Source organism: Dipodomys merriami, unplaced genomic scaffold (assembly GCF_024711535.1).
Source record: "Dipodomys merriami isolate MVZ:Mamm:240054 unplaced genomic scaffold, mDipMer1.0.p SCAF_1377, whole genome shotgun sequence".
Taxonomy (NCBI): Eukaryota; Metazoa; Chordata; class Mammalia; order Rodentia; family Heteromyidae; genus Dipodomys; species Dipodomys merriami.
Genome location: NW_027202690.1, coordinates 122094 through 135862, shown reverse-complemented (window position 1 = coordinate 135862; position 13769 = coordinate 122094). Strand labels below are relative to the sequence as shown.

The 13769-nt window shown below is 45.9% G+C and overlaps 1 long non-coding RNA gene across 2 annotated transcripts; it reads right to left on the bottom strand.

Moving 5' to 3' along the window:
• Positions 1-2312: 2312 nt before the first annotated feature.
• LOC138825531 (uncharacterized) lies at positions 2313-10810 on the bottom strand. Of its 2 annotated transcripts, none has more exons than XR_011371425.1 (4): positions 10500-10810; positions 6878-6994; positions 2854-2964; positions 2313-2758 (listed from the first exon to the last, which is right to left on the bottom strand). It is a non-coding gene; the product is annotated as an uncharacterized lncRNA (long non-coding RNA). The 2 variants fall into 2 exon arrangements; XR_011371424.1 differs by having other exon boundaries at positions 2313-2746.
• Positions 10811-13769: the final 2959 nt, after the last annotated feature.

Sequence of the window (13769 nt, the reverse complement as noted above, 5' to 3'; positions counted from 1 at the left end):
GCCTAGGAAAGAATCCACAGGTGCTCTTAGAGTGACTACATGGCGCAAAGTTCCTAACTCCATGGGGGAGGGGGGGTCTCAGAACTTCAACTCTGTAACACATGATCAAACCATGTCATTCTACACCCCAAATTGAAATTCTGCATTACCCTGAAATGCATTACTACACTGGGGGTTGGGGGGGGAAGGGAGATAATCTGAGCCATCAACCAACGATAGGTCGAGTTGAATAAACAAGAGAAGGGGAAAACAATTTCAATGAGTTCCACACTGCAAGTGTCCAAAAGATAGGGACTATGGAACCTTCCTATCTCCACCATTCCCTACGAATATTTTCATCACTTCTTTCAGAGAATTCTGAAAGAATTGATGAGTGAGAAAGAACTTCTCACTCCTATCAGAGGACTGAAGAAGCACAGGTCCTGAGAAGTCAGGTGCCTTGGTCCTTCAAGTTCTATGAAATAGACGTCTAGATTTCTCCACATCTATTCCTGCATTGCCTGGTTTGGCTTTTGTTTGGAGCAAAATGCTAAGCAATAAAGCTTCCTCAAGCAGTCTTCTCTTCTGGGGGGGGGCGGGGTGAATGTGTGGAGCCCCAGTTGCTAAGAATAGCTCAGAACACCTTGGAAGGAGCTCTGGATCTGAAAGGAAGCCCACTGTGGAGTGTGTCTCCTTCTCCCCAACCCATCTGTCATTATGAATTTCCAAAAGCGCATCAGAGATGGTTCGATGTGTGGAGGCATGTCTTTTCTCCTATTTCCTTTCAAACACTCAGCTACGCCAACTATTTTTCCTTCTCCAGTGAGGTGCATTTTGGTAACTGGATGATGGATAGACCTTACAGAATCCTCTAAGGAAGAAAGAGAGCAGCAAGAGCCAGGAGAACTTGCCGAAAACAGCAAAGAAATGTAGGCAGTTCCCAAAGGAAGATTTCTTTAACCATATACAGAAAAGCACAACTTTCACTTCACATGACTTTCCCCAACTTTTGTTTTCTAAACTAGGTAGCAAAGATTAGAGTGCCAAAAATGACTGGAGGAAATTTTTGTGGGAATGCATGGGTATGGAAACACACTGCGCGGGAGGAGTGCAATCATCCTGAAAGTCTCCATTTCCAAGTCTTTGCAAACTCAAACTTAGGGGCTCTGTTGTCTAATACACAGATAAGCTTCCAAGAAGAGTTTTTGTATTTCAAAGAAAACTCTCCAACAATGATTGTTTCTTAAAAACAAAAATAGAAGTAATTATCTATGGGTTATAGAGTGTGGTTGTTTAAAATTATTTTTCTTATTTGTTCATAACAAATAAGAAAACATGACTTTTTTATTAGTATTTTGATGGGGTTGCACCCAGGGTAACAATTCCAGAAGTCAGGTTACAAGTACAATGCTTCCTGGGCGACGCCACCCCTTCCTTCTCGTTCCCCATGCCCCCCTCCAATCCCTTATTTGTGGAGCTGCTGCTCTGTCTGGAGACAATAGGAGGAACTAGTTGTGGCCAGAACAAGTCAAGCCTTGTGCCTTCGTGGAGTTTAATATAGTCTCTACTTGAGAAAATCATAAACTTACGTCATAAGGGCAACTTGTTACCTAGGTGCCAAAGCAAGCTAAGGTGTCCCAGGCACATGGGACGGACCAACCAACCTGTCCACAGCTGTGCCTCAAGCTGATTTCCATCCTCACTGCTCAAAAACCTCACAAAATCCAAATGTGTCTATGATAGTCACTGCCTGAAAACAGATAGACTGAAGCTACATAGTCCAGTCCTCCACCCACTCATCAGGAGCTATGCCTGCCCCTAAGCACAGAGTCATTACCAGTCCTGATTCCTGACCAGTTCTGACCTTGCTTGGCCTCACACTGCCATTTGCTGATGACCAGGGTCCCTTCCATTTACAGCAGTCATGAGGATGTGTCTGCCGTGAGCCTCCAGCAGGACTCCAAGGAGTTGGGGGGGGGGGGAGGGAGAATGAGTGCCATGGGCAGCTGACATTAATGATCCAAGTATGCATGAGAGGTGCTGATGGGTCAGCCTGGAAGCCGTATTTGAAAAATCAATAAAGCAAAAAGGGCCGGAGGCATTGCTCAGATGATATAACTTCTGTCTAGTAAGGGCATGGCCCTGACTTCAAAGCCTAGCATGCAAAGAAAAACAAAATGATGGCAGTCATGTCCTGACCCTTTCACTGTCTGTTACGCAGTGCTGGGCTGGGTGACCCCAATGGGCTGTGACTCACAGCCTGCCTCTGGGACTGGAAGCCTAGACTTCAATCTGGTGGCCTCATGCTCTTCCTTAGTGTTTTCTTCCAAAGCTGGCATTTTACCACTTGAACCACACTTCTACTTGAGCTGGCATTTTTGCTGCCAGATAGTAAAAAAGAAAAAAGAAAAAGAAAACCCAGAAGTACTTAGTCCTTAACAATGGTAAGGAAATAAAGATAACACTTTATTTAATCCATCATGCCATTTAAATGTAGTTTATCTACCCAGAAAACAAACACAAGTACTTCCCAGGTGAAAAAGGTGAACTATGTCCTTTGTCATGTAAATTTGTGTTCCCCCCCACCACTACCACTGTCAACATAAGAAAAGGAGTGGGCGCTGGAGAATCATTCCATCAAATCAGACCAGGTGAAGACTAAGTTGCTGCTCCAGGCCCAGGACTAGAGAGAGGTGAATGCGGAAGGAACTCCATTTCATATTGCACATTGGCGTGAATGCAGTCTCAGAGAGTGAGCTTGGATGCCCTGCTGTTGAAACTCCAATAAGAAGAGGACAATGCAACTCCATTAGTCACCCTCTGGACATTTCCATCCTTTCATTAAAAATGAAGCTGGCAAAAGCAGAACTCTACCCCATGAACAGTCACGATGTTATTTTCAAGCGCGTTCCTCCCTTGCTTTTCCTTCCGCGGGGCCCTGGACAGCCAGAATAGAGCTCCTCCCCATCAGGCTTCACAGTGGCCCTGTGGAGTGCACAGAGGTGTCCTGAGGAGCAGCGAGCAGGTGTGGGACCAGAACTCTTCTCCCAGCCTCCCTCTCCAGTCCCCTCTCCTTCCCATCTCCAACTGCATTCTAAATCCCAATGTCCTAAATTAGCCCTGGGGTACAGGTCACACCAAGAGCAGAGAGGGGGTACAGGTCACACCAAAAACAGAGAAGGGATACAAGTCACACTACCAAGAGCAGAGAGGGGATAGAGTCATACCAAGAGCAGAGAGGAGGTACAGGTTAAACACTGAGAATAGAGAGGGGTACAGGTCACACCACTGTGAGCAGAGAGCATCCTATGGGGAGGGGAGAAGATGGCACCCACCAAGGCTGATGAGCAGGAAACCAAACCACACTCCCGCAAACAACCACACACACACACCAAACAACCACACACACACACCCCAAACAATCATAAACATCCCAAACAACCACACACATCCCAAACAACTACACACATCCCAAACAACCACACACACCCCAAACAACCACACACATCCCAAACCACACACTTCCCAAACAACTACACACACCCCAAACAACCACACATACCCCAACCACACACACCCCAAACAACCACACACACCAAACTCAGCAGCATTGCTGTTTTGAGACACATCTGCCTGGATAGTCTTCCATCTCCATGGACCAAGAGTGAGGCTAAGGCTTTGGGCCTAGTCAGGGCTTGGACCTCGACTGTCAATAAATAAGCCATATATGCTGCTCATCCGATGATGTCAATTCGCCAACACAATCACTGGGTGCATCTAAGGTTTGGGCTCAGTAGGATCACAGAGGGACAATACATCCTCAGCTACATGCTGGTGGCTGGCACCTATCATCTCAGCTACTTAGCAGGCTGACATTAGAAGGATCAAGGTTCTAGGACAGACCGGGCAGAAAGGTCCACAAGACACTGTTTCTGGGGGAGAAAAACAGTGCGGTGACATGGGCCCGGGAGTCCCACATCACCGGTGAACCTAGAGGAGGTGGATTCAGACACAGTCATACAACATTGGCAGAAAGCAAAGGAACCTAGAGGCAAGGTTCAAGTGGCAAAGCATCTGTATAACAAGTGCAAGGCTCTGAGTTTAAACCCTAGGATCACCAAAATTTTGAACAGCAAAAATGAGCAAAATGTGCTCATTTTAGGGCTTGTCCTGAGTCAAACCCCAGCATACAGGCTTGCATAACCCTCATTGCAACCTTGTGTGTGTTTACTTGACGTCTGAGAAAGAGTGGCTCCGAACCCAGAAACACTTTGCGATTCTACAGATGGAACTCAATCCCAGCTCCCTAAAAAGAGCTGTGGGTGGAGTGTGTCCTTTCTCCTCTGGACCAGGGTTGACATGGTCTCAAGGCCTGGCCCGGCCACATCTGTGACATTCACGGGTCAGGGAGTGTGGCCCTGTGTGTGCTCTCTCTACCTCTGTGGTTCAGACAGTTAACATGTCCTAGAATTCCAGGTTTTGAGCCAGGTGGCCTGATGTCCCCACCTGGCACATCAAGACACTTACATTTCAGTCTCATCACTTGTGGCCTGAAAATAGCAACACAGTCCAATGTATGGAAAAGAAGAAGGAAGAAAAAGATGGGAACGTCTCCCCCAAAGTTTCAAAGGCTCCTCAAGTTGACAACAGAAGGCAATAGGAGACTCAGCATGAGAATGTGGCACCCAAAATAAAGGCCTTTATCAAAAACTTCCCAGTGGATGGGGAAACTGAGTCTCCAAGAGGCAGACGGTGACCCTAGGCTCTTCCTGCCCAGGGGTAGGTAGAGACGTGGGCTGGAGCTTGAAGTATCTGTGCACCTGTTTTAACCCAGTCAGCACGTGGGTCAGGACACTGGTCCTCTTATACAACATCCTCCACTGCCTCCCCCAGTCCAAAAGGTGGGATGTATGCAGGGTGCACAAAGAATCGGCACTGAGAACAGGCAAATCTCTGGGAGCCCACAACACAGATGCTTCAATGTATATTATGTACATCCTGGAAAATCACACATGCTCTTGAAAGTGCAAAGTCAGACTTCCTCTTCCCTCCCTCTCACTTTCCCTCCTCACAGGCTAAGCCTTATGCAGAGGTGATAAAAATCAGCCTCAGGATCCAAACCAATGTCCTCAGTCCTGCAAACCCTTCCAGGAGGCAGGGTGGCAGAGCCAGGCTGCCAGTAGAACACACACACAGACACACACAGACACACACAGACACACACAGACACACACACACACACACACACACACACACACACACACACACACACACACACACACACACACACACCGCTCATCCCAGAGATGGCTTATTGATGCAATTACATGGTTCAAAGCCAGTGACACCTGACGGGGGAAGAAAAAGACAAAACCAGAAAGGGCGGGATGGCCTCAGCACTACTCCCTCGGGCCGGCTGTACAAGTGCCAAGTGCCTTTTCCTTGTGAACCACAGAGGCAGGTGCGGGCCGGCAAGCAGACAGGACCACAGCCCTGGCAACAGGAGGAAGTGGTAGTTGAGGTTTCCCGATAGATCTCCTGATCCTCTCTGGACCTCAGGACCTCTCCTAGGCTCCCCAGTGCTTTCCCTCTCTGGTCTCTGCTTGGCCTGCTCAAGAGGGACAGACAGACAGAAGTTAAAAGAGCAAGATTAGTTTCCTTTCACCCCTAACCCATCTCCTCATCCCTGTCCAGGGGCAGGGAGTACAAAGGTAGACACACAGGGAATCAAGAGCTCCAGGCTGCTGCCATTGGATCAGTGGGAAACTGGGCTGTTTGCATTTCCAAGTGCTGAATGGCCGGCCACTGTGATGTCCATGTTGATAATTCCTGATGCTTTGTATTCCAGCAAATGTTTAATCCCTCACTGATCAATAATCCTCACTCGGCTGTTCTTTTTTCCTTTTTTTAAAGAACCAAATCCCTTTTTACTCTTCAAATCCTTGAATAAAATTAGGCTGCTTTAGCCCTGGATGCGTTATTCCTCAAAGAAGCTGTGTGGTTTCATAACCTCGGTTGGGGTATTTTTAAAGGGACTGCCTAGACACACTTGTTCTTGGTGTCACCTAACTTGTCTCTGCAATTGCTGTGTGTTATAAGCTGGTCTCCTCAGACACTGCTTTCAACACAGATCTACTTTTTTTTTCACTCAAAAGAAGAAAATAATTCAAAGTGAAGTTATTTGCCCTAACTAAACCAGTGAGTCTAATCTTTGCATTCCTGGCTTACACTTAAGTCCTTCTGTACAACTTGATTTCTACCTTCCATCTATAATTTCTTTCCAAAACCATATTGAAAAGAAAACAGCTCCATTCCTAGGCCATCTTAAGAAGCTGTACTTCTTTCTTAGAGGCACGGCTGAATGTTTTGGAAAATGCACATGACACATGGAAAGAGACAACGGCTCTGTGCTCACAGGGGATGGGCTGGCAGGGGGGTCTCACAATCCATTCCAGGTCCACCAAAGTTCCACAAACAACGGCAACAGAAAGAAACTGCCTTTCATCTGTAGCAGCAAACAAAGCAGCAACTTTCACCAAAGCTAACCCAAGCCAGGAGTACATCCCACACACACCAACCACTTCCACAGTTAGCCCATAAGAGCCCAAGCAGCTCACCACAATATTTATTAGAAAAACACATAATTTGTGGTGGAGAAAGAAGAGTATCTCATACAAAAAAGAAAAAAAGGGGGGGGGAAGCTCCTTCAAATGCAATTAACCAAAAGACATATTTCCCCTGTGTTTGTAAAGATCACTCTATGAGAAGCATAGTTTTTGTGTGAGAGGAGGGGGGGGTGGAGAGAAATGGGTTATCCCCACTAGTTAAGAAAGACAATTAAATTACTGGAGATTACCTTCATCATTAAGGAGAATGGGCTTTATTCATATTTACAGACCTAAGCAGACTTCAGTTTCCAGGTCACAAATGAATCTCTTCTCGTCTCAGATGCACATGTGGACACTGACATGGGCTGCTGTTGAGTTGATTGGATAATAATCTTATTCTCAAGCTCCTGCTGGAAAGAAGAGCTCCAGAGGAGGGCAGCAGGGGGAGGGGGAGATGGGTGAGGGAGGGAGGGAGGGAGGGAAGCGAGGAAGGAAGGAAGGAAGGGATAAAAAGAAGAATCCAATCATGTATTCTTCCTGGTTGGAAAAAAAAAGTAACCCCAGTATCCTGGAAGGATTTCAAACACAGGCGAACAGTGTGCAGGAGGGTGTGTTAACAGCATGCCTTACTGGTGTGGCCTGCCTGAGACACTCTTAATGAATATTACTTCCTTCCCATTGGCTGTTCCCGCTAGAAACCCAGACCCATCCCTCCTTTCAGAAGTCAGGAATTCAGCTCCAGCCAAAGTCCAGAAAACATGCTCACGCAGGGACAAGGCTCCACCACCGATCCATAACCTTTGAGGTTGTGTCCTACAGTCAACCTGACCAACAGTACATAGGAGTGAATTTTTTCTGCCTTGGGTTGTGTTCCCAGCTTTGTGTCTGTTCTAAACTGAAGGTCCATCAAAGAAAAGAAAAATAGACAGCTTTCTTTAGAGAGAACATGCTGTCCTAAATGCTGGGGAGAAAGAACTTTCTCAATCAGGCTTCCAAAACCAGATCTGAAACGTTGTCTATATCTTAAAATCCATCCAGGTGATTTTTTTTTTAAAACTCTGTGCCAAAATAAAGTAAAATCCCCAATTAATATATGTCCTTTTGTGGACTGAAGCTTCATCTCCCTCTGAAATGTCACATACCAATGCACCCTTTGAATAGCTGTTCAGAATCACTTGGAGCAGCAATATCTAAGCAGTACACAAATATGCATTCAGGTGACAGGATGACTAAGTTTTCTTTTCCAAACAATGCTCTTCTCCCTAACTTCTCCTGTCTGCTTACTGACAGGAGACCTGATGTTCTCAACATTTTAAAGCAGATAAATTTTTGAGAATATGAGCAGATATAATTCTTGCTCATAAGAAAAAAAAGCAACAAAAAATTGAAGGTGGGACAGAAGAAATGGAGAAAAACATTTTATTTTAAAAAATAGTAATAATAAAATATTTTGTGGCCCATTCAGTATTTCCCATATATAATTTATTAAAATTAGATCAAATTACGAATATTAAGTGCTCATTTGAACTAAAGTGCTTCCTCTTTCATACATACACGCACACACAAACAATTTGTGTTGTATCAGTTTCAGAAGGCAACAGAAACTCTAAGGATACAAAGAAATATGGTGTCCCCAGCCTCTAATACAAAGCATGCTGGGCAGCCCTGAGCTCCTGGATTACTGAAAGGTGTTTCTGTGCACATAATTGCAAGGCTTCCACCTCTCCCTCCCTGCCTGTAACTCATTGCACAGCTGCAGGAAGCTGTGGCTCTAGTCCCCTTATCTAAGGTCCTTGGTCCTTGTTCCATAAAGTATTTTCCTTACCACTATTAAATAAATGAGATGTCCTTCCTGTAATTCTAGGTTTCTGTGTTTAGAATGGAGGTGATTTTGTTTTTAATGCTTTGCTGAAGAGGGAAGAATAAAACTGAGCTCTCGCTCCAAGAGTGTTTATTTATGCTATTATAAGAGCAAACTAACTTTTCAGCACTTAGATAAAAAAATCAGTTTGCAAAGGCTAAACAACTTTCCTGTCCCTACAGCAAGAGTGGGGGTAAAATAAAAATATTCATTTGACCTAAGACGATCACATGAGAGTTGTAAGAGTCTTCCCCCCACTCTTGAGAAAAGAGGGTAAAACCTGGGCCATAACCAGTGCCTGAGTCTGCCATGACCTCATCTAGGGGCCTTCAGCCTATGTCTGTGTGGGGTGTGTGTGTGTGTGTGTGTGTGTGTGTGTGTGTGTGTGTGTGTGTGTGTGCTTCAGCCTGTCTGTGTGGTGTGTGTGTGTGTGTGTGTACACCAATGCAGACAAAGTCCCTATGTGCGGCCGATGGCCTAGTGTACTAGGGTGGCATGGTTCCTCAATAAGTGTAAATTACATCCACGTCTCCAGATTTGTTTCCATGAACTATACTAGAAAAATGCATCTTAACCAAAGAAAGATATATATTACCACAGATACAAGATCATATATAGTATGTGATATATCATTGTATGATTCAATTCATACAGAGCTGTAGGCATAAAAATAACTTAAGTGGATATTGTTCAAAGTGGTAGTCATTCTGGAAGGTAGCATCTTGGAGAGACCTTAACTTATGAGGCACTTTTTGGAGTGCTGGAAGCGTTCCATTTCCTGATGGGAGTGGTACGTATAGGGGGACTCATGTGTATATTTGCCATTGGATTTTATACTTTCTAGTATGTGAGTCATTCCTCACCAAAAAGAAAAAAAGAATCTACCAAGTAAGTTCAGTGATCATTGATGACTTCTTTAAAATCCATTATTTTTGCCAACTTCAAAAAAAATCTGTGAGAAAAAAACGGATTCTTTGCTCTGTTCATTATGAGAACAAAATCAAATGTGAATAATTTAGTGACGGGTTGAGGTTTGACATCTCAAAGCGTTTGGGGCCTGAATTTTTCAGAAGCTCTTGGTTTCACGGTTCACGTTGGCACTCCAGGGCTTCACATCATCAGAATTCAGATATCTGCACTTGGCAATTTTATATGTGGACATCTACACGTCACATTCTAACAGCACATCAAAACTCATTACATCCAGAAGCAAGTTTGTTATCTCAAAATAGGCACCTTCTTAACCACCCGCCCCCACCAAATTCCTTCACCTTGTTCTATTTTTGTGTCAGAGAGTTTCTCCTTTTCTCATTACCCACTTGGAAATTTGTCTTTGAGTAACTCAGCTGTGCTTTCATACTGACTTTCCACATCTCTCACATCCTACTCTTGGCCACCACTCCTATGAGCGTATTAGCAATGAATGCCTAATTAGTATTATGGTTCCTGTCTCTGCCTCCACAGCACCACCGAGGAAATCTTCCCTCTGTGCTCCTGACAGTCCTCTGCTGCTGCAGCACAAAACCCATCCTCAATGTGACATTCAAGGTCTCCTCTAGCCTCCTCTCCCCACGCCTCCACCGCAACCCTACTGTCCCACTGCACCTCACCAGCACAGGAAGGGACCGGGCATATTCCTCCCCCACCACCCCTGCTCGTGCCTCGAATCCTTCCTTTCTATGACATCCAAATATTGCATACCTCATAAAGACAAAACATTCACTGTCTCCCTGAGATGATTTCTGTGAAATGGCTTTCCCCATTGAAGTGCCTGTGTGGTTCTATCAGTGGTCAGGCAGGTAATTCTCACCTATGCCAATGTCTCCCAGTGTTCGCTGCCCCTTTTATATTGTGGTTTTGTTATCAGTGGTGGCACACATCAGTTTATAAATACAATGCACCTTGATCATGCCACCCCTTCATCATTCTCTCCCAACTCTCCCAAAACCAGCCCTGTTCTCAATTCTTGGTTTCACAGGATACATGTTAAGTATTATGGTTGCCTTCCTCTCTTCATTCATCCACCCTCCCTCCCCTTGACCTACTCATACCTTTAAAGTGCCAGTTTCCTGGTATTCATTTCATTGGACTATGAGTTTGTTTTCCTGAGGAATTTTACCATCCGAATTCTCCCCTGCAAATACCATACTTCAGTTAATACATCTGTGTACACTTGCATACAAACTGTGTCTGTTTAATTGTACACTTACGAATTAGTTTCTCATTTCCATGTGTGTAAGGCCTTGTCTTCACAAAGTAAAATAATAAAATTTCCAAGTTGAAAATTATATTAAGTGAAGTAAGCCAAGCCCAAAGAAACATAGGTCCCATGGTTCCCCTTATTTGCAATATCTAGTATATGTCTGAGTCAAGCAGAAAAAGTCAGATGAGGTAATGTTAGGGAAATAAACCCTAAGATATGTATTCAAATGTTTTCTTTCATGCGATTGTTTCTAACGCATTTATAAGATTATTTCTTTGTTGCTTTCTATGTCCCTCCCCCATTTTATAACCCCTACTTTCACTGTATTTGATGTCGGTATAATTTGTGGAGGGGAAAGGGAAAAACAAGTCATTTAAACGAGGATACAGGTGGACCCATTGCGACAATGAGAAGTACAAGTTGTCATGTCGAAAACGAACTTTACAACTTCGGTGGGGAGGGGGAGGGGAGGATTGGGGGAAAGGGGGATGTGAAGGGATGGGAAGGGGAAACAAAGGAGGAGGCTACAATGCTTGATAATAAATGTACTCATTATCTTGCCCATGTAATTGTAACCCCTCTGTACAGTATTTTCACAATAAAAAAATATAAAAAAAATTTCCAAGTTGATGAACTCCAAAGCCAAGTGTTATTTTTTCTCTATGACTCAAGTGTCTCAATGAAGATCTGCTCAGAAGTCGAACTCACAAATTACTAAGTTAGAAACATCAGCAGGGAATCTGTGTTATGTTTGCATTGCATTTAAAATGTCCTTACTATGATATATATCAACAATAGAATGTTGATCTTTTATGTTTGCACAGGCTTTTATGCCCCACCTAAAGTATCTCCTGATTCCCCAACCTTTCAAGTGAAGACAACAGCTTTATTGGGGTGATTTTTTGGGGGGGGTCCAGTCATGGGGCCTGAACTCTGGGCCTGGGTGCTGTCCCTCAGCCCTTCAGCTCAAGGCTAGCACTCTATCACTTGAGCCACAGCGCCACTTCCGGCTTTTTTCTTTTTGCTTATGTGTTGCTGAGGAATCGAACCCAGGGCCTCAGGCATGCAAGGCAAGCGCTCTACCACTGAGCCACCTTCCCAGTCCTGGGGCCATTTAACAGAGCAAAGCCACATTCTGGAGACAGATAGTCCAATTTCCTTTGGAACAAAGAGACGAAGTTCTCCAACTCTGGCAGACCTGAAGTCAATGCCAGTTCACGTGATTACCTGATGCTGAATTACTTAACTTCTTGTGTAAAAAGATAGGGCTGCAGAGGTGCCCACCTCCTATGTGTTGTGAAGATGATTTGAGGAAATGCCAGGCATCAGGTGCTATGCAGAGAAGAAAGTCATCAGGGGCAGAACTCCCATGCTGCACCCAGAACCTCCCCCTACACCTCGCCCCCACTACACCCCCCACTGCTCCCACAGCACCCTTCCATCCCCACCGTGTGGGCCTCCCCACTCCCGGCTGGCCAGTCACCCCCTGACCTGGGCCGCCCTCCCGCTGGACCAGACACCCCTCCACCACTAATGGGATCCTTGCTGCACAAGGCCTCTGTCGGCTCTGCAGGCTGGGGAGACAGCGCCCTCAAGTGGCCACCTGCGGAGCAGCACCTGCTGCCCTGTCCAGGGGGGCGGCGGGCCCAGAGCCTGGCCAGGCAGCTCCCCCACCAGGCACAGGGCCCCACCCAGCCTCCCTGCTGTGCCAGGTGCCCTCCTCACCAGTCTCTCTGAGATGAGGGTGAAGTTGGTCCAGACTGCCTCCAACTGAGAGCCTCCAACCTCTGCCTCCAGTACCGCGGGGACCACGGAGTGGTGGGCGTTGGGTGCAGTCAGGGTGGGAGCCAAGGCCAGGCTGGGCCTGCCAACCCTCAGCCCGGCTGGCCCCGCTGATCCCCGTGACCCAGCGACCCTACGACCCCGGCCCCGTGCAGAGCAGCAGGTGACCCACAAGCTCTGTGCTCTGCTCCCTGAAGAGCCACGGAAGAGCGGCCGGGAGCATAAGGCAACATTCACACCCAGCACCTAGGACAATGGAATGACTCACACTAACACCACACACACAATCACACACACCACACACGGTCACACTCCACACACCACACACCACACACGCTCATTCAATCACACCACACACACCACACGCTCACAGTCAATTACACCACACACACGCTCACTCACACACCATACACCACTCACACCACACACCACACATGCTAACACTCAATCATACCACCCATTTTACTCACACCACATATGTTCACACTCACAATCACACTACACACGCTCACTCAAATCACACCACCCACACACCACACATGCTCATACACCACACAACACACACCATACATGCTCACTCACATACACCACACATGATCACACCACACCACACCTACAGCACTCACACCACACTCAGTCATACCAAACTCACACCACACAGTCATACCACACCACTCACGCTCACACTCACCACACACCAAAAGTACCACACACTACATGCTCACTCACTTAATCACACCACACACACCACACTCACACTCAATCACACACACCACACATGCTTGCTCACAATCACACCACTCACACCACATACACCACACTCACACCACATGCTCACACTCATACCACACCACACACACACCACACACGCTCAGTCACTCAATCACACCACACACACCACACACACACTCAATCACATCACACACACACCACTCACGCTCACACATACCACCCACCACCCACACTCACACTCGCACACTCACCACACACCACACACACACACACACAACCCCCCGGTCTGTCACCTTGAGCTGAAGAGCGCAGAGACAGCACCCAAGTCCAGAGTTCAAGCCCCACAACTGACCCCTCCAAAAAAATATCCTGAACTGAACATAGCATATATGTATATATGTGAAATAACATGGCAAAATTCCTTTGTGTAATACACACTTAAAAAAATGAATGATAGGAAAGTAATATAGGCTCTTCTGGGTGATCAGGTACTAGCAGGAGGGAAGAGGGCCAAGGAGAGGGCAAATTAAGTACTTTACACATGTATGAAAATAGAATAAAACTTATTTTCAACGATTTGTATGCATGTATGGAAATGTCTGAG